The sequence below is a fragment of the Salmo salar genome, chromosome ssa02 (assembly GCF_905237065.1).
Source record: "Salmo salar chromosome ssa02, Ssal_v3.1, whole genome shotgun sequence".
Taxonomy (NCBI): domain Eukaryota; kingdom Metazoa; phylum Chordata; class Actinopteri; order Salmoniformes; family Salmonidae; genus Salmo; species Salmo salar.
The window spans coordinates 81,226,702-81,247,453 of NC_059443.1; the positions used below are offsets into that span (position 1 = coordinate 81,226,702).

A 20,752-nucleotide genomic window follows, 5' to 3' on the forward strand; every position below is an offset into this window, starting at 1 on the left:
CAAGGTATGGAGTCCCTCCACAAGGTTAAGAAGTAATTCCTCAAGTCTTCCAATGGTGGCTCCTTGGAGGGAAACAATGGAGCAAATGCATCACATCCAAATAGATGATCTGTAGTGCTGGAGGAATGACACACGCAGATAAACACACAAACACACGCAGTTTTAAAATGGTAATTTAATCACAGAGCGTCTACACTGACACTGGCATACTATATATTTAAACTGAAATACTCCATATTCAATTAATGTTTTCTAATAAAAACATACAAATGTATTTTTTGTACAATTCGATTTAATATGGCATAAACAAAAAAACACATTCTTCGTAAAAGATATAAGACAATGGGAGCACTGTGTATGTTCTCTGATGAACTTTAAGTCAATGTGACGTGAAATATCAATTTACAGGTCCTGGTAGCATTGGAAAGGCTTCTCTCCTGTGTGTGTCCTCATGTCTTTTCAGGTTCATTAACGAGGAAAACGTTTTTCCACAGTGGGAGCAGTGGTAAGGCTTCTCCCCTGTGTGCAATCTCTTATGTTCTTTCAGGTGACTTAACTGGGAAAAACTCTTTCCACATTGGGAGCAGTGGTAAGGCTTCTCTCCGGTGTGTGTTCTTTGGTGACGTTTCAGGTGACCTAACTGGGTAAAACGCTTTGCACACTGGGCGCAGTGGTACGGCTTTTCTCCTGTATGTATTCTTTCATGTTCTTTCAGGTCTCTTGACTGGTTAAAGCTCTTTCCACACTGGGAGCAGTGGTATGGCCTTTCTCCTGTATGTATTCTGTCATGATCTTTCAGGTCCCTTAACTGGTTAAAACTCTTTCCACACTGGGAGCAGGGGTAAGGCTTTTCTCCTGTATGTATTCTCTCATGCATTTTCAGGGACCCTATCCGGGTAAAACTCTTTCCACACTGGGAGCAGTGATGAGGCTTATTTCCTGTGTGTGCCCTCTCATGTCTTTTCAGGCTCGCTAACAAGGAAAAGTTCTTTCCACACTGGGAGCATTGGAAAGGTTTATCGCCTGTGTGTGTTTTCTCATGTATTTTCAGGCATCCTGACGAGGAAAATCTCTTTACACACAAGGAGCAGGGGTAAGGCTTGTCTCCTGTGTGCATTCTCTCATGCATTTTCAGGGACCCTATCCGGGTAAAACTCTTTCCACACTGGGAGCATTGGAACGGTTTATCACCTGTGTGTGTCTTCTCGTGTCTTTTCATGTTCCCTAACTGAGTAAAACTCTTTGAACACTGAGAGCAGTGGTATGGTCTTGCTGGTTTGGACGTTTCGTCCTCTGGTTCCTCCGAGTCTGGTCTTTCTCCTGCCAAAGACAAACAAAGTGTTTATTTAATCATAGAGACATGAATGAAACCTCCACATGACAAAACTGTCTTCCTATGATATTTAATCCAAATCAGATCCAGATTCTGGTAACTAGCATTAGCGCAATGACTGGAAGTCTACAGGTACAGTAACATATGCTAACGTACCTGTATTCCCAATCTGGCCCTCATACCATCACGGTCACCTAATCCTCCCCAGTCTACAATTGGCTCATTAATCCCCCATCCTCTCTCCTGAAACTATTCCCCATTTCGTTGGTTTAAATGAGAATGTGTTCTCAGTCAACTTACCAGGTAAAATAAGGGTTAAATAAAAGAAGGGTTAAATAAAATAAGGGGGGGGGGGGAAGAAAGACATCCAGTCATTTCACTAACACTAGTTATCATTGGCTAACAAAACAACCTCTTAAATTCCTTCCTACTGCACACAAACACCATAAAAATGGTATCCAGGAGTGACAGAACGCCAGAATCTCACAGTATTCCTACATTAAAAAACAACATTTTCAATGTAGAACTTCAGTAGAATGCCCATACAGGGGGATTCCTCACTACATGTAATCCATCTTCACTAGAATGCCCATACAGGAGGATTCCTCACTACATGTAATCCATCTTCACTAGAATGCCCATACAGGGGGATTCCTCACTACATGTAATCCATCTTCACTAGAATGCCCATACAGGGGGATTCCTCACTACATGTAATCCATCTTCACTAGAATGCCCATACAGGGGGATTCCTCACTACATGTAATCCATCTTCACTAGAATGCCCATACAGGAGGATTCCTCACTACATGTAATCCATCTTCACTAGAATGCCCATACAGGGGGATTCCTCACTACATGTATTCCATAGAAGGGTCCTTTGGAGGATTGTTGACATCTATTTGATATTTGTATATTTCATTACAGAGCGGTAAAGCATCATATGACACCAATGTTGGCCTTGGAGCACATACACATACATTATGGAGTCTCAAAGGAGGCCTGTGGCATCTAATGATGAAACATTATTGAGTCTCGAAGGAGGACTGTAGCATCTAATGATGTAACATTATGGAGTTTTAAAGGAGGACTGTAGCATCTAATGATGAAACATTATGGAGTCTTAAAGGAGGACTGTAGCATCTAATGATGAAACATTATGGAGTTTTAAAGGAGGACTGTAGCATCTAATGATGAAACATTATGGAGTTTTAGAGGAGGACTGTAGCATCTAATGATGAAACATTATGGAGTCTCGAAGGAGGACTGTAGCATCTAATGATGAAACATTATGGAGTCTTAAAGGAGGACTGTAGCATCTGTTATGAAGATAAGATGACAATGAAGCAATACAGAGCCTTTTCTTCTATTTAAAGCTGTTATGAAGATGACAATGAAGCAATACAGAGCCTGTTCTTCCATTTACAGCCAAATTGAAGTGTCTTGAGTTTTGTTTGTGTTTTTACAGTCTTGTAAAGATAGGGGGGTTTACTGGGACAGGCAATGTAACATCCATCACTTTTTTAACAATTTATCAGTGCCGGTTAATAAAGTAGCTTAAAAATATACTTTTCTGCTGCTTCCCACACGGATCGGATCAGGTTCCAACCAGGTCTATACGGAACAGAGACACAAATTTGGTTTGTTCACAGGAGACACACATTGAACACCCTTTGTTTTTTTCTGAAAAAAGGCGGAATTTCTTTTACATTAATTTATTAGTAACTTTTTCTACTTTAAATTTCAATAGCTCCTTCCCCGCCAACCATAAACCTGATTCACATGGGATTTGTGGAATGTTGCCCGGAAAAAAAGAATTGGGCAACGTTTATATGGTCCTTTCAAACAGCTTAACTTTTACCACATTCTGGTTGGCCAGTCAAAAGTTTGGGCACACCTACTCATTCAAGGGCTTTTCTTTATTTGTACTATTTTCTACATTGTAGAATAATAGTGAAAACATCAAAACTATGAAATGACACATATGGAATCATGTAGTAACCAAAAAAAGTGTTAAACAAATCAAAATATATTTTATATTTGAGATTCTTCAAACAGCCATTTTTTGCCTTGAATGACAGATTTGCACGCTCTTGGCATTCTGTTACTGTGGACGGGTCTCGGTCTGTTAGTACTTTATTATGTCGGTAAGTTCGTACCTTTAGTCACATACGAGATCTCAGACTGAACTGGCACGATTTTGACCACACTTGGGTGAATGATGCGTCTTGCCATAGAGATCCGGCATTTACATAATCACTATTCTGAACTGATGTACATGTAGTGTAATCCTGTTCTATACACTGGGTCATATTGTTTACCCAGTAACTAATGTGACCTGATGTACATAGTCTAATCCTGTTCAGTACACTGGGTCATATTGTTTACCCAGTAACTAATGTGAACTGATGTACATAGTCTAATCCTGTTCTGTACACCGGGTCATATTGTTAACCCAGTAACTAATGTGAACTGATGCACATAGTCTAATCCTGTTCTATACACTGGGTCATATTGTTAACCCAGTAACTAATGTGAACTGATGTACATGTAGTGTAATCCTGTTCTGTACACTGGGTCATATTGTTTACCCAGTAACTAATGTGAACTGATGTACATAGTCTAATCCTGTTCTGTACACCGGGTCATATTGTTAACCCAGTAACTAATGTGAACTGATGTACATGTAGTCTAATCCTGTTCTGTACACCGGGTCATATTGTTAACCCAGTAACTAATGTGAACTGATGTACATGTAGTCTAATCCTGTTCTATACACTGGGTCATATTGTTTACCCAGTAACTAATGTGAACTGATGTACATGTAGTCTAATCCTGTTCTGTACACCGGGTCATATTGTTTACCCTGTAACTAATGTGAACTGATGTACATGTAGTCTAATCCTGTTCTATACACTGGGTCATATTGTTTGCCCAGTAACTAATGTGAACTGATGTACATGTAGTCTAATCCTGTTCTGTACACCGGGTCATATTGTTTACCCAGTAACTAATGTGAACTGATGTACATGTAGTCTAATCCTGTTCTGTACACCGGGTCATATTGTTTACCCAGTAACTAATGTGAACTGATGTACATGTAGTCTAATCCTGTTCTGTACACCGGGTCATATTGTTTACCCTGTAACTAATGTGAACTGATGTACATGTAGTGTAATCCTGTTCTATACACTGGGTCATATTGTTTGCCCATTAATTTAGACTGCAGTGATGCTGACATGCAATCAATGACGATACAGTCAGAATCTTTCTGGACTCCGTTTTATTGATTGATTTATTTATTAGGATCCCCTTAATTAGCTGGTGCCGAGGCAGCGGCTACTCTTCCTGGGGTCCAAAAAAGGAATCAAAACACAACAAATAAAACACAGTACTACATTAACATTATAATGTAGTCATTTAGCAGAGACGCTCCCATCCAGAGACCCACAGCTCAGGGCTCATCACTGTCATCTCAAGTTACCCAGGCCAGACAACCACTTATCACAGTGGTATCACAACAACCACGTAATCACTACATAATACAATACATAATATAATACAACATCTAGAAGAAGAAAACATGTTGATCTCTTCACACTCCCCGTCCTGCCGTTAGGTGTTCTTTTGTCTGGTTTTAATCTGGCTTTATTGTTATCTTGAGTTACCTGGGTGACAGAGAGTTCTATTTAATACTGTCTATGTTGAGTTACCTGGGTGACAGAGAGTTCTATCTAATACTGTGCTTTTCCTAGCCTCTGTTCTGGACCTGGGGTGTGAAGAGACCGCTGGTTGCATGTCTTGTGTTGTACCCATGAGTGTTCAAACTGTGTGCTAACTGGTTGAAACAGACAGTCGGTACATTCAACACCTCAAACAAAAGACCAATAGTGATGCAGTCAATCTCGCCTCAACTTTAAGCCAGGAGAGATTGGCATGGTCTTCCAAATGGACAATGACCCCAAGCAAACTTCCAAAGTTGTGTCAAAATGGCTTAAGGACAACAAAGTCAAGGTATTGGAGTGGCCATCACAAAGCCCTGACCTCAATCCTATAGAAAACGTGTGGACAGAACTGAAAAAGAATGTGAGAGAAAGGAGGCCTACAAACCTGACTCAGTTACACCAGCTCTGTCAGGAGGAATGGGCCAAAATTCACCCAACTTATTGTGGGAAGCTTGTGGAAGGCTACCCGAAACATTTAACCCAAGTTAAACAATTTAAAGGCAATGCTACCAAATACTAATTGAGTGTATGTAAACTTCTGACCCACTGGGAATGTGATGAAAGAAATAAAAGCTGAAATAAATCCTTCTCTCTACTATTATTCTGACATTTCACATTCTTAAAATAAAGTGGTGATCCTAACTGACCTAAGACAGTGAATGGATTAAATGTCAGGAATTGTGAAAAACTGAGTTTAAATGTATTTGGCTAAGGTGTATGTAAACTTCCGACTTCAACTGTAAGTTTGTAAGGTTTCATATAAACAATTTGATTTATATTTTTGAGTAAGGTTTCATATAAAGAATTTGATTTATATGAGTAAGGTTTCATATAAACAATGATTTATTTGTGAGTAAGGTTTCATATAAACAATATGACTTCAAGTTGCATAAACAAAAACACAAATTCCCAGTCAAAAACATAAGTCGGAACACAGCCTCTCTATTCTCTCATGTGATTTCAAGTCCTCTGACAGGGAAAATGTCTTTCCACAATGAGAACAGTGGAAAGGCTTCTCTCCTGAATGTGTTCTTTCATGTGATTTCAGGTGCTTTAACTGGTTAAAACTCTTTCCACATTGGGAACAGTGGTAAGACTTCTTTCCAGAGTGTATTCTGTTATGTATTTTCAGGCTCCCTAACTGGGTGAAACTCTTGCCACACTGAGAACATTGGTATGGCTTTTCTCCTGTGTGTATTCTCTCATGCCTTTTCATGTTAACTAACACGGTAAAACTCTTTCCACAGTGGGAACATTGGAAAGGCTTTTCTCCCGTGTGTGTCCTCTCATGCTCTTTTAGGTTCCGTAACTTAGTAAAACTCTTTCCACAGTGGGAACATTGGAAAGGCTTTTCTCCCGTGTGTGTCCTCTCATGCTCTTTTAGGTTCCGTAACTTAGTAAAACTCTTTCCACAATGGGAACAGTGGTGTCGTCTTGCTGGTTTGGGAGTCTCTGGTTCTGGTTTCCCTGAAGGACTCTTCCCGCTATTGGAGAATCTCTTCCTACTGGAGTGAGAATCTGGTCTCTTTCCTGCCAAAGACATATTATTTTGTTAAACAGAGACCTCAATGAAACCTACAAATTTTTTTTATTTTACCTTTATTTAACTAAGCAAGTCAGTTAAGAACAAATTCTTATTTTCAATGACAGCCTAGGAACAGTGGGTTAACCTGTTATGGATAGGGGGCAGTATTTTCACGGCCGGATAAAAAAACGTACCCGATTTAATCTGATTATTACTCCTGCCCAGAAACTAGAATATGCATATAATTATTAGCTTTGGATAGAAAACACTCCAAAGTTTCTAAAACTGTTTGAATGGTGTCTGTGAGTATAACAGAACTCATTTGGCAGGCCAAAACCTGAGAAGATTCTGTACAGGAAGTGCCCTCTCTGACCATTCCTTGGGCTTCTTGACTCTCTTTATTGAAAACTGAGGATCTCTGCTGTAACGTGACACTTCCTACGGCTCCCATCGGCTCGCAGAAGGCGGGAAAAAGCTGAATGATGTCTTTGCAGCCCCTGGCTGAAAAACATTAGAGCATTTTGATAGTGGTCGATCTGAGTACAATGAGACTGAGGCGCGTGCACGAGCCGACCCCATGTTTTTATTCTTTCGTCTTTGAACGAAAACAACGACTCCCGGTTGGAATATTATCGCTTTTTTACGAGAAAAATAGCATAAAAATTGATTTTAAACAGCGGTTGACATGCTTCGAAGTACGGTAATGGAATATTTATAATTTTTTTGTCACGAAACGCGTCGGGCGCGTAACCCTTCGTCACCCTTGGATAGTGTCTTGAACGTACGAACAAAATGCCGCTATTTGGATATAACTATGGATTATTTTGAACCAAACCAATATTTGTTATTGAAGTAGAAGTCCTGAGAGTGCATTCTGACGAAGAACAACAAAGATAATCCAATTTTTCTTATAGTAAATCTGAGTTTGGTGAGGGTCAAACTTGGTGGGTGTCAAAATAGCTAGCCTGTGATGGCGAGCTATCTACTCAGAATATTGCAAAATGTGCTTTCACCGAAAAGCTATTTTAAAATCGGACACCTCGATTGCATAAAGGAGTTCTGTATCTATAATTCTTAAAATAATTGTTATGTTTTTTGTGAACGTTTATCGTGAGTAATTTAGTAAATTCACCGGAAGTGTTCGGTGGGAATGCTAGTTCTGAACGTCACATGCTAATGTAAAAAGCTGGTTTTTGATATAAATATGAACTTGATTGAACAAACCATGCATGTATTGTATAACATAATGTCCTAGGGTTGTCATCTGATGAAGATCATCAAAGGTTAGTGCTGCATTTAGCTGTGGTTTTGTTTTTTGTGACATTATATGCTAGCTTGAAAAATGGTTGTCTGATTATTTCTGACTGGGTACTCTGCTGACATAATCTAATGTTTTGCTTTCGCTGTAAAGCCTTTTTGAAATCGGACAGTATGGTTAGATAAAGGAGAGTCTTGTCTTTAAAATGGTGTAAAATAGTCATATGTTTGAAAAATGGAAGTTTTGGGATTTTGAGGAATTTGTAATTCGCGCCACGCCTATCATTGGATATTGGAGCAGGTGTTCCGCTAGCGGAACGTCTAGATGTAAGAGGTTAACTGCCTTGTTCAGGGACAGAACGACAGATTTGTACCTTGTCAGCTGGGGGATTCGAACTTGCAACCTTTCGGTTACTAGCCCAATGCTCTAACCACTAGGCTACCCTGCCGCTAAAACTTTATTTCTATTAGGGTTGCAAAAACCCGGTAGCTTTCACAGAATTCCCAAGTTTTTCAGATATCCTGGTTGGAGGTAGAGGTCTTCACGGGTCCAAAAAGTTGTACCTGTTCCGAAAGGGACCTGGGATCTACCACCCGAATCCAAACTAACAGAAAGGGACCTGGGGCTCTACCACCCGGATCCAAACTAACAGAAAGCGACCTGGGGCTCTACCACCCGGATCCAAACTAACAGAAAGGGACCTGGGGCTCTACCACCCGAATCCGAACGAACAGAAAGGGACCTGGGGCTCCACCATTCGGATCCGAACTAACAGAAAGGGACCTGGGACTCTACCACCCGGATCCAAACTAACAGAAAGGGACCTGGGGCTCTACCACCCGAATCTGAACTAACAGAAAGGGACCTGGGGCTCTACCACCCGGATCCGAAATAACAGAAAGGGACCTGGGGCTCTACCACCCGAATCCGAACGAACAGAAAGGGACCTGGGGCTCCACCATTCGGATCCGAACTAACAGAAAGGGACCTGGGGCTCTACCACCCGGATCTGAACTAACAGAAAGGGACCTGGGGCTCTACCACCCGAATCTGAACTAACAGAAAGGGACCTGGGGCTCTACCACCCGAATCTGAACTAACAGAAAGGGACCTGGGGCTCTACCACCCGAATCTGAACTAACAGAAAGGGACCTGGGGCTCGACCACCCGGATCCGAACTAACAGAAAGCCCTGGGGCTCGACCACCCGGATCCGAACTAACAGAAAGCCCTGGGGCTCGACCACCCGGATCCAAACTAACAGAAAGCCCTGGGGCTCGACCACCCGGATCCGAACTAACAGAAAGCCCTGGGGCTCGACCACCCGGATCCGAACTAACAGAAAGCCCTGGGGCTCTACCACCCGGATCCGAACTAACAGAAAGCCCTGGGGCTCTACCACCCGGATCCGAACTAACAGAAAGCCCTGGGGCTCTACCACCCGGATCCGAACTAACAGAAAGCCCTGGGGCTCTACCACCCGGATCCGAACTAACAGAAAGCCCTGGGGCTCTACCGCCCGGATCCGAACTAACAGAAAGCCCTGGGGCTCTACCACCCGGATCCGAACTAACAGAAAGCCCTGGGGCTCTACCACCCGGATCCGAACTAACAGAAAGCCCTGGGGCTCTACCACCCGGATCCGAACTAACAGAAAGCCCTGGGGCTCTACCACCCGGATCCGAACTAACAGAAAGCCCTGGGGCTCTACCACCCGGATCCAAACTAACAGAAAGCCCTGGGGCTCTACCACCCGGATCCGAACTAACAGAAAGCCCTGGGGCTCTACCGCCCGGATCCGAACTAACAGAAAGCCCTGGGGCTCTACCACCCGGATCCGAACTAACAGAAAGCCCTGGGGCTCTACCACCCGGATCCGAACTAACAGAAAGCCCTGGGGCTCTACCACCCAGATCCGAACTAACAAAAAGCCCTGGGGCTCTACCACCCGGATCCGAACTAACAGAAAGCCCTGGGGCTCTACCACCCGGATCCAAACTAACAGAAAGCCCTGGGGCTCTACCACCCGGATCCAAACTAACAGAAAGCCCTGGGGCTCTACCACCCGGATCCGAACTAACAGAAAGCCCTGGGGCTCTATCGCCCGGATCCGAACTAACAGAAAGCCCTGGGGCTCTACCACCCGGATCCGAACTAACAGAAAGCCCTGGGGCTCTACCACCCAGATCCGAACTAACAAAAAGCCCTGGGGCTCTACCACCCGGATCCGAACTAACAAAAAGCAGCAGAAAAGTTTTCTTTTTTAACCTACTTTATTATCTGAAGCTGACAAAGCACGAGAAGAGCGGGAGAGGTGCCATGCTGTGAAAGCTCGGGCTATAGTAGACTAATAGCTGCCATTACTAGGTTATTTATCAAATAAGATTACGTAGTACCTGTCTTGGACTAAAAACCGGGAGAAACTAGTTAAGCTACATAGCTAAGGTTAGCTAGCTACTCTAATTCAGGCTAGGAGTGCATACGCTTTCTGATCCTACAGTTACAAACAACAACAACTCCATTCAGACTATTAAGTCTACCTGTTGGCTCTTGGTCGTTGTAGCCTATCCTTCTCCTTGAACTTTTATTCCGTCATTTTAATTCCATCTTCTATTAATTAGATATCTCCTAACTTTTGCCAAACAGAGAGGATCTGTAGCCTAGCGCTGCTTTGATGACTTGTGATTGGCCAACAACAAACTACATGTGCAACGCTCCACTTTCGTGAAAAAGCAAGAGCAGCAGCATAAATTATTACAAGGAAATTGTCTCTCTCTACTGCAGAAGTCGCGTTTGGATCTATATGGACCCTTCCGGACAAGTCAGTTAAAATTAAACCCGAGACCCGTGACAATCATTTTTGATCCAACCCAAAACATAATTTAGAATACCAGGATTGCGTCTCGGGTATTCGGGAACAGTTGGAGCCGCGAAGACCTCTGATTCTGGGAATCTTTCAACCAGGTCTGATTTCATAGATTGTCATGGTTACAGGCTGAGCAGAGCTCTATAATAATAGATAATGTCATGGTTACATGCTGAGCAGAGCTCTATAATAGATGTCATGTTTATAGGCTCAGCAGAGCTCTACAATAATATACAGAACAAAAATATGAACACAACATGTAAAGTGTTGACCCCATGTTTCATGAGCTGAAATAAAAGATCCCAGAATTTTTCTATACGCACAAAAAGCCATTTGCTATTGAGCTGAATGTTGAGAGTTCATCCCAGTTCGTTAACGTTTCTCCTTTGCCAAGATAATCCATCCATCTGACAGGTATATCAAGAAGCTGATTAAACAGCATGATCATTACACAGGTGCACCTTGTGCTGGGGACAATAAAAGGCCACTGTAAAAGGTGCATGTTCTGTCACACAACACAATGCCACAGATGTATCAAGTTTTGAGGGAGCGTGTAATTGGCATGCTGACTGCAGGAATAACCACAAGAGCTGTTGCCAGAGAATTTAATGTTCATTTCCAGAGAACTTGGCAGTATATCCAACTGGCCTCACAACCACAGACCACATGTAACCACGCCAGCCGAGGACCTCCACATCCGGCTTCTTCACCTGCGGGATTGTCTGAGACCAGCCACCCGGACAGCTGATGAAACTGATGAGTATTTCCGTCTGTAATAAAGCCCTTTTGTGGGGAAAACTCATTCTGATTGGCTGGGCCTGGCTCCCAAGTGGGTGGGCCTATGCACTCCAGGCCCACCTATGGCTGCGCTCCTGCCCAGTAATGTGAAATCCATAGATTAGGACCTAATTAATTTATTTCAATTAACTGATTTCCTTATATAACTCAGTAAAATCCAAGTGCTTTGAAAGGCTGGTCATGGCTCACATCAACACCATCATCCCAGAAACCCTAGACCCACTCCAATTTACATACCAGCCCAACATCCACAGATGGTGCAATCTATATTGCACTCCACACTGCCCTTTCCCACCTGGACAAAAAGAACACCTATGTTATTCACCTATTCATTCAACTATTCATTGACTACTGCTCAGCGTTCAACACCATAGTGCCCTCAAAGCTCATCACTAAGCTAAGGACCCTGGGACTAAACACCTCCCTCTGCAACTGGATCCTGGACTTCCTGATGGGCCGCCCCCAGGTGGTGAGGGTAGTTAACAACTCATCCGCCACGCTGATCCTCAACACAGGGGCCCCTCAGGGGTGTGTGCTCAGCCCCTCCTGTACTCCCTGTTCACTCATGACTGCATGGCCAGGCACGACTCCAACACCATCATTTATTTTTCGACGACAGTGGTAGGCCTGATCACCGACAACAACGAGACAGCCTATAGGGAGGAGGTCAGAGACCTGGCCGTGTGGTGCCAGGACAACAACCTCTCCCTCAACGTGATCAAGACAAAGGAGATGATTGTGGACTACAGGAAAAAGAGGACCGAGCACGCCCCCATTCTCATCGATGGGGCTGCAGCTGAGCAGGTTGAGAGCTTCAAGTTCCTTGGCGTCCACATCACCAACAAACTAACATGGTCCAAGAACACCAAGACAGTCGTGAAGCGGGCACAACAAAACATATTCCCCCTCAGGAGACTGAAAAGATTTGGCATGGGTCCTCAAATCCTCAAAAGGTCCCACAGCTGCACCATCGAGAGCATCCTGACTGGTTGCATCACTGCCTGGTATGGCAACTGCTCGGCCTCCGACCGCAAGGTACTACAGAGGCTAGTACGAACGGCCCAGTACATCACTGAGGCCAAGCTTCTTGTCATCCAGGACCTCTTTATCAGGCGGTGTCAGAGGAAGGCCCTAAAAATTGTCAAAGACTCCAGACACCCTAGTCATAGACTGTTGTCTCTGCTACCGCACGGAAAGCGGTACCGCAGAGCCAAGTCTTGGTCCAAGAGGCTTCTAAATAGCTTCTACCCCCAAGCCATAAGACTTGTGAACATCTAGTCAAATGGCTACCCAGACTATTCACATTGCCCCCCCCCACCACTGCCACATTATGTTGTCATCTTTGCATAGTCACTTTAATAACTCTATCTACATGTACATACTACTTCAAATAACCGGTGCCTTGACTTGGTACCGGCACCCTCTTGTATATAGTTATTATTTACTGCTGCTCTTTAATTACTTGTTACTTTTATCTCTTATTCTTATCCATATTTTTTTTTAAATGCACTATTGGTTAGGGGCTCATAAGTAAGCATTTCACTGTAAGGTGAAACTGTAAGGTGAAACCTGTTGTATTTGGCGCATGTGACTAATACAATTTGATTCGATTTCCTTATATGAAAAGTAACTCAGTAAAATTGGTGAAACTGTTGCGTGTATAGATATTTTTGAGCACTAATATCATAATTAGTGGGTATTATATTTAGAGTTAGCTATCTAGCTAATGTGATTCGAGTTTCCACTTACTCAGGTGTTGAAATCCAAACAAAGTATGATATTAATGACATTAATTAGGATATTAGTTACATTAATTATGATATGCTAGTAGCCAGGTTCAACAGTAAATGGAATGTCCTAAAAATGTTAGCAGTTGTGTGCTACTACCCATGAGACCTATAGGTCTATGACCTCACAATGGCCTGTGCACATTAAGCGTGCACCCCACTCCGTATCTCTGTGATTCTAAGGTATTGTAGATGTATTTCTATGTTGAATAGGATTCTAAGGGAAAATGGCATAACATGATATGCCTTTTAAGTATCTAAATATGTGGGATATGGACCAACAACTGGGATATCTAACAACACTATAGGTAGGTGTTATAACAGGTGGGATATCTAACAACACTATAGGTAGGTGTTATAACAGGTGGGATATCTAACAACACTATAGGTAGGTGTTATAACAGGTGGGATATCTAACAACACTATAGGTAGGTGTTATAACAGGTGGGATATCTAACAACACTATAGGTAGGTGTTATAACAGGTGGGATATCTAACAACACTATAGGTGGGTGTTATAACAGGTGGGATATCTAACAACACTATAGGTGGGTGTTATAACAGGTAGGATATCTAACAACACTATAGGTAGGTGTTATAACAGGTGGGATATCTAACAACACTATAGGTAGGTGTTATAACAGGTGGGATATCTAACAACACTATTAGGTAGGTGTTATAACAGGTGCACATGTCAAAATGGGGGGATATCCTTCTTTAAGTGGCAGTGTTGCTCTTTGCTGAAACACAAACTCCAGATTGTGGCTTTATGTTAATTAAATGGGGTTTTTACACCCATATTTATTGACAACCCCTACTTAACTCAACCCGACCTCACTACTCACTGGACCCTTTTGATCACTTGGCTAAGCATGCCTCTCCTTAATGTCAATATGCCTTGTCCATTGCTGTTCTGGTTAGTATTTATTGGCGTATTTCACTGTAGAGCCTTTAGCCCTGCTCATTATACCTTTTCCAACCTCTCAGTTCCACCACCCACATATGCGATGACATCACCTGGTTTCAATGATGTTTCTAGAGACAATATCTCTCTCATAATCACTAAATGCCTAGGTTTACCTCCACTGTATTCACATCCTACCATACCTTTGTCTGTACATTATACCTTGAAGCTATTTTATCGCCCCCAGAAACCTGCTCCTTTTACTCTCTGTTCCGGACGTCCTAGACGACCAATTCTCATAGCTTTTAGCCGTACCCTTATCCTACTCCTCCTCTGTTCCTATGGCGATGTAGAGGTGAATCCAGGCCCTGCAGTGCCTAGCTCCACTCCTATTTCCCAGGCGCTCTCTTTTGATGACTTCTGTAACCGTAATAGCCTTGGTTTCATGCATGTTAACATTAGAAGCCTCCTCCCTAAGTTTGTTTTATTCACTGCTTTAGGACACTCTGCCAACCCGGATGTCCTAGCCGTGTCTGAATCCTGGCTTAGGAAGACCACCAAAAACTCTGAAATCTCCATCCCTAACTACAACATTTTCAGACAAGATAGAACGGCCAAAGGGGGCGGTGTTGCAATCTACTGCAGAGATAGGACAGAACTCTGCAGGCTACTATCCAGGTCTGTACCCAAACAATTTGAACTTCTACTTTTAAAAATCCATCTCTCTAAAAACAAGTCTCTCACCATTACCGCCTGCTATTGACCACCCTCTGCCCCCAGCTGTGCTCTGGACACCATATGTGAACTGATTGCCCCCCATCTATATTCAGAGCTCGTGCTGCTAGGTGACCTAAACTGGGACATGCTTATGTCGTGGACGAATCAGAATTAGTTGGGTAACATAGATAATTAAGATGTTTTATTAGTATAATATGCTTATTTGAGGTACTTGTCATTAGAAAGTGTCCATTGGACTCTGGTGTCTTTTCAGTTGCATGTCTACCTTAGCTGGGGCTCAGACACTTGGGGCCCAGAGAGGGGAGAGGTCAGACTTGTCGTCATGGGAATGTGTCTTTACCTATGCTTAAACCATGTGAAGGGATGGCGTGATTACTGGGGAACCAATGACTTGTCTCCACAATGTCTGTGAGCAAGTCACACCCTCCTTTTCCTTATTGTGGGGAGGTTTATGGCAGTGTCTGGGACCATGGTCTCTTAGATCTCACACTTATCCTGTGATAATATATGGCCTAGAGGCTCACTCCCTCCAGTGAGCCTGTCCAGGAGTGGGGTCAAGAGGGGGTTTGCTTGAGATGGGAGTATCTGGAGTTGACAATTGATATATGACATTGGATGAAATTGTGTTTTTGTTCAATACCGTACCAGGGAGGGACAGTTCTAAGGGAACCAGATACTGGGCTATACAATTAATCCTGTTGACATAGCAGTTACTGTCTGATGTGTTTTATTGATATCTGTCATACAAAACGTAACCTTTGTGAACTGTTACTAAGTATCTGTGGTTTGTCAATGTACGTTGAAGGGGCTGTATCGTTGCTATAAAAGATCCCTGTAGCCATTCTGCAATCACCTCATTAAATGATTCATTCGAGAGAATGCATTATTGGGGGTCAAGAACTTTTGCAAAAGTATCTTAAGTATTAAAGATGTAGTTTTAACTCGGACTGGTGTGTTTGTAAATCCTCATTTGGTAATGCGGAAATTAGGCACCACACTTAACACCCCGGCCATCCTACAATCTAAGCTTGATGCCCTCAATCTCACACAAATTATCAATGAACCTACCAGGTACCACCCCAAAGCCGTAAACACGGGCACCCTCTTAGATATCATCCTAACCAAATTGCCCTCTAAATACACCTCTGCTGTTCTCAACCAAGATCTCAGCGATCACTGCCTCATTGCCTGCATCTGTAATGGGTCAGCGGTCAAACGACCACCCCTCATCACTGTCAAACGCTCCCTGAAACACTTCAGTGAGCAGGCCTTTCTAATCGACCTGGCCCGGGTATCCTGGAAGGATATTGACCTCATCCCTTCAGTAGAGGATGCCTGGTTATTTTTTTTAAATGCCTTCCTCACCATCTTAAATAAGCATGCCCCATTCAAGAAATTTAGAACCAGGAACAGATATAGCCCTTGGTTCTCTCCTGACCTGACTGCCCTTAACCAACACAAAAACATCCTGTGGCGTTCTGCATTAGCATCGAACAGCCCCCGTGATATGCAACTTTTCAGGGAAGTTAGAAACCAATATACACAGGCAGTTAGAAAAGCCAAGTCTAGCTTTTTCAAGCAGAAATGTGCTTCCTGCAACACAAACTCAAAAAAGTTCTGGGACACTGTAAAGTCCTTGGAGAATAAGAGCACCTCCTCTCAGCTGCCCACTGCACTAAGGATAGGAAACTCTGTCACCACCGATAAATCCACTATAATTGAGAATTTCAATAAGCATTTTTCTACGGCTGGCCATGCTTTCCACCTGGCTACCCCTACACCGGTCAACAGCACTGCACCCCCCACAGCAACTCGCCCAAGCCTTACCCATTTCTCCTTCTCCCAAATCCAGTCAGCTGATGTTCTGAAAGAGCTGCAAAATCTGGACCCCTACAAAGCAGCCGGGCTAGACAATCTGGACCCTTTCTTTCTAAAATGATCTGCCGAAATTGTTGCAACCCCTATTACTAGCCTGTTCAACCTCTCTTTCGTGTCGTCTGAGATTCCCAAAGATTGGAAAGCAGCTGCGGCCATCCCCCTCTTCAAAGGGGGGGACACTCTTGACCCAAACTGCTACAGACCTATATCTATCCTACCCTGCCTCTCTAATTTCGAATCTTCTCCGCTATGCAATCTGGTTTCAGAGCTGGTCATGGGTGCACCTCAGCCACGCTCAAGGTCCTAAATGATATCTTAACCGCCATCGATAAGAAACAATACTGTGCAGCCGTATTCATTGACCTGGCCAAGGCTTTCGACTCTGTCAATCACCACATCCTCATCGGCAGACTCAACAGTCTTGGTTTCTCAAATGATTGCCTCGCCTGGTTCACCAACTACTTCTCTGATAGAGTTCAGTGTGTCAAATCGAAGGGCCTGTTGTCCGGGCCTCTGGCAGTCTCTATGGGGGTGCCACAGGGTTCAATTCTTGGGCCGACACTTTTCTCTGTATACATCAATGATGTCGCTCTTGCTGCTGATGAGTCTCTGATCCACCTCTATGCAGACGACACCATTCTGTATACTTCTGGCCCTTCTTTGGACACTGTGTTAACTACCCTCCAGACAAGCTTCAATGCCATACAACTCTCCTTTCGTGGCCTCCAACTGCTCTTAAATACAAGTAAAACTAAATGCATGCTCTTCAACCGACCGCTGCCCGCCCGTCCAGCATCACTACTCTGGACGGTTCTGACTTAGAATATGTGGACAACTACAAGTACCTAGGTGTCTGGTTAGACTGTAAACTCTCCTTCCAGACTCACATCAAACATCTCCAATCCAAAGTTAAATCTAGAATTGGCTTCCTATTTCGCAACAAAGCATCTTTCACTCATGCTACCAAACATACTCTCGTAAAACTGACCATCCTACCGATCCTCGACTTCGGCGATGTCATTTACAAAATAGCCTTCAATACCCTACTCAATAAATTGGATGTAGTCTATCACAGTGCCATCCGTTTTGTCACCAAAGCCCCATATACTACCCACCACTGCGACCTGTACGCTCTCGTTGGCTGGCCCTCGCTTCATACTCGTCTCTAAACCCACTGGCTCCAGGTCATCTACAAGACCCTGCTAGGTAAAGTTCCCCCTTATCTCAGCTTGCTGGTCACCATAGCAGCACCTACCTGTAGCACGCGCTCCAGCAGGTATATCTCTCTGGTCACCCCCAAAGCCAATTCCTCCTTCGGCCGCCTCTCTTTCCAGTTCTCTGCTGCCAATGACTGGAACGAACTACAAAAATCTCTAAAACTGGAAACACTTATCTCCCTCACTAGCTTTAAGCACCAGCTGTCAGAGCAGCTCACAGATTACTGCACCTGTACATAGCCCATCTATCATTTAGCCCAAACAACTACCTCTTGCCCTATAGCATTTATTTATTTTGCTCCGTTGCACCCCATTATTTCTATTTCTACTTTGCACTTTCTTCCACTGCAAATCTACCATTCCAGTGTTTTACTTGCTATACTGTATATACTCTGCCACCATGGCCTTTTTTGCCTTTACCTCCCTGATCTCACCTCATTTGCTCACATTTTATATAGACGTATTTTTCTACTGTATTATTGACTGTATGTTTGTTTTACTCCATGTGTAACTCTGTGTTGTTGTATGTGTCAAACTGCTGGCTTTATCTTTGCCAGGTCGCAATTGTAAATGAGAACTTGTTCTCAACTTGCCTACCTGGTTAAATAAAGGTGAGAAAAAAAAGAAGATTTTTTTTATTAACCCCTACTGCTTTCACCTATACAATACAACTTGTGCTCATCTAAGGACTACTCCACTAGATGATGCATCATGGGTGAATAAAACTATAAAAACAAATATTGGAGTTTTTACAGCAACTTGAACAAGTGTTACCGGTAATGAAAAATATGTCCACAGACACTTTTCATGAGAATCACCTCTTTCACCACATGGTTTAGAAACCTAATTCCAACTGTCCATTATTCCTTTCATGGAAAGGCATGTTGAACACTCTTTAGATCTTTTTTTTTTTTAACAAATCACTTAGTTTCAATAGCTCATTCACAATGTGACCGAGAAACCTAAAACCAACTCAGTATTGTTCACAATCCTACCTATGGGTAGTTCCCATAGGATTGTTCACCCAAAAAGCACTTACACGTTTATATATAAATATTAGTAACTTTTAAATTTCAATACCTCGTCTTCAAACATGTGACCTAGCAATCTTCAAGGCCTGAAGAGCTTGTGCCCCAGTTTTGAAGACCGTACTTACTGGTGTTACTCAGGTCTCCCATATCTTCTTCCTCCTCCTCCTCCTCTTTCAACGTGACAGTAATCAGCCCCTCCTCTTCCTCTTTCAACGTGACAGTAATCTGCCCCTCCTCTTCCTCTTTCAACGTGACTGTAATCAGCCCCTCCTCTTCCTCTTTCAACGTGACAGTAATCTGCCCCTCCTCTTCCTCTTTCAACGTGACAGTAATCTCCCCCTCATCTTCTTCTTCCTCTTTCAACGTGACAGTAATCTGCCCCTCCTCTTCTTCCTCTTTCAACGTGACAGTAATCTGCCCCTCCTCTTCTTCCTCTTTCAACGTGCCAGTAATCTCCCCCGCCACTCTGAAAACTCCTTCCTCTTCTTTCACAGTAACATCCTCCTCTTCTTTCACTCCGAAAACGTCTTTCTCTTCTGTCACAGTAACTTCTTTCTCTTCTTCTTTGACTGTAACAGCCTCACCCTCTACTTCTTGTTTAACTTTAACAGCCTCTTCTTCTTTCTCCGTCCAGCAGACCTTTTCTTTAGCAGGAGTGGAGTATCTTAGTGAACTCATGGTCGGGGATGTTAACTAGTTAGCTACTTAGCATTAGCGATTAGCCTAGTGCAAAGCCCATTTAGCAAGCCAGCTACCTGACAAACAACGTAAATATTAACGTTTCATTAAATGGGCCAACAAGAAGACACGACAGAAGTATGTTTAAAACACAGTGACTAATGTTTTCGGCAATGTTGGCTACAGAGGTGGCTGACTAACTGTTGTTCCTGTTGATGAAGTGTCCCGTCTACATCAGACGTCACACTGGCAGTATCGCCTGAATATGCACATCGCCATCTGCTGACTGGAGTGGGTAACGCAGTTTTATTTTTATTTTATTTTGGGGGGCAAACATTTGTTTAATCGAAGTATAATATTATATGTAAACGTACAAAGAGACACGTGTGTTGATGGATTAGTGCAGATTTTGTAAAGAGATAATTTAAATACTATAAGACACAACAGTAGTAGGTCTGATTACCAACAATGACGAGACATCTACAAAGCTGGGACCTAGAGACTGAAAAACAGCTTCTATCTCAAGGCCATTAGACTGTTAGCTGGTTACCATCCGGTTACTCAACCCTGCACCTTAGAGGCTGCTGCCCTATGTACATAGACATGTAATCTCTGGTCACTTTAAAAATGGAACACTAGTCACTTTAATCGTGTTTACATACTGTTTTACTCACTTCATATGCAAATACTGTATTCTACTGTATTTTAGTCAATGCCACTCGTCGTAATATTTATATATTTCTTAATTCCATTATTTTACTTTTAGATGTGTCTGTATTGTTATGAATCGTTAGATACTACTGCGTTGTTGGAGCTAGAAACACAATCATATCGCAACACCCGCAATAACATCTGCTAAATATGTGTATGTGATCAATACAATTAGATTTTATTTTACAGCGCATCTACATGAGCATTTAATCCCTAGTTCATGCAGGGCTCTATCGCTGCACCCCCCAAAAAATATGTCACTTTCTCTTAGGAAAGATGAACGACAGAGTGGCCTGTCGACTCA

General features: G+C 43.0%; 1 long non-coding RNA gene and 1 pseudogene across 2 annotated transcripts in view; one reads left to right on the forward strand and one right to left on the reverse strand.

Moving 5' to 3' along the window:
* Positions 1–207: 207 nt before the first annotated feature.
* On the reverse strand, positions 208–19,272 carry LOC106594978 (zinc finger protein 436-like; annotated as a pseudogene).
* Positions 13,666–20,752, forward strand: part of LOC123736718 (uncharacterized) — a 29,981-nt gene continuing 22,894 nt past the window's right edge. Inside the window, exon 1 of one of the 2 annotated variants that reach the window (XR_006766389.1) lies at positions 13,666–13,719. This is a non-coding gene — a long non-coding RNA (uncharacterized lncRNA). Of the gene's footprint in view, positions 13,720–13,890; positions 13,924–20,752 lie in introns of those variants that run through there. The other variant, XR_006766388.1, reaches the window with a different exon arrangement.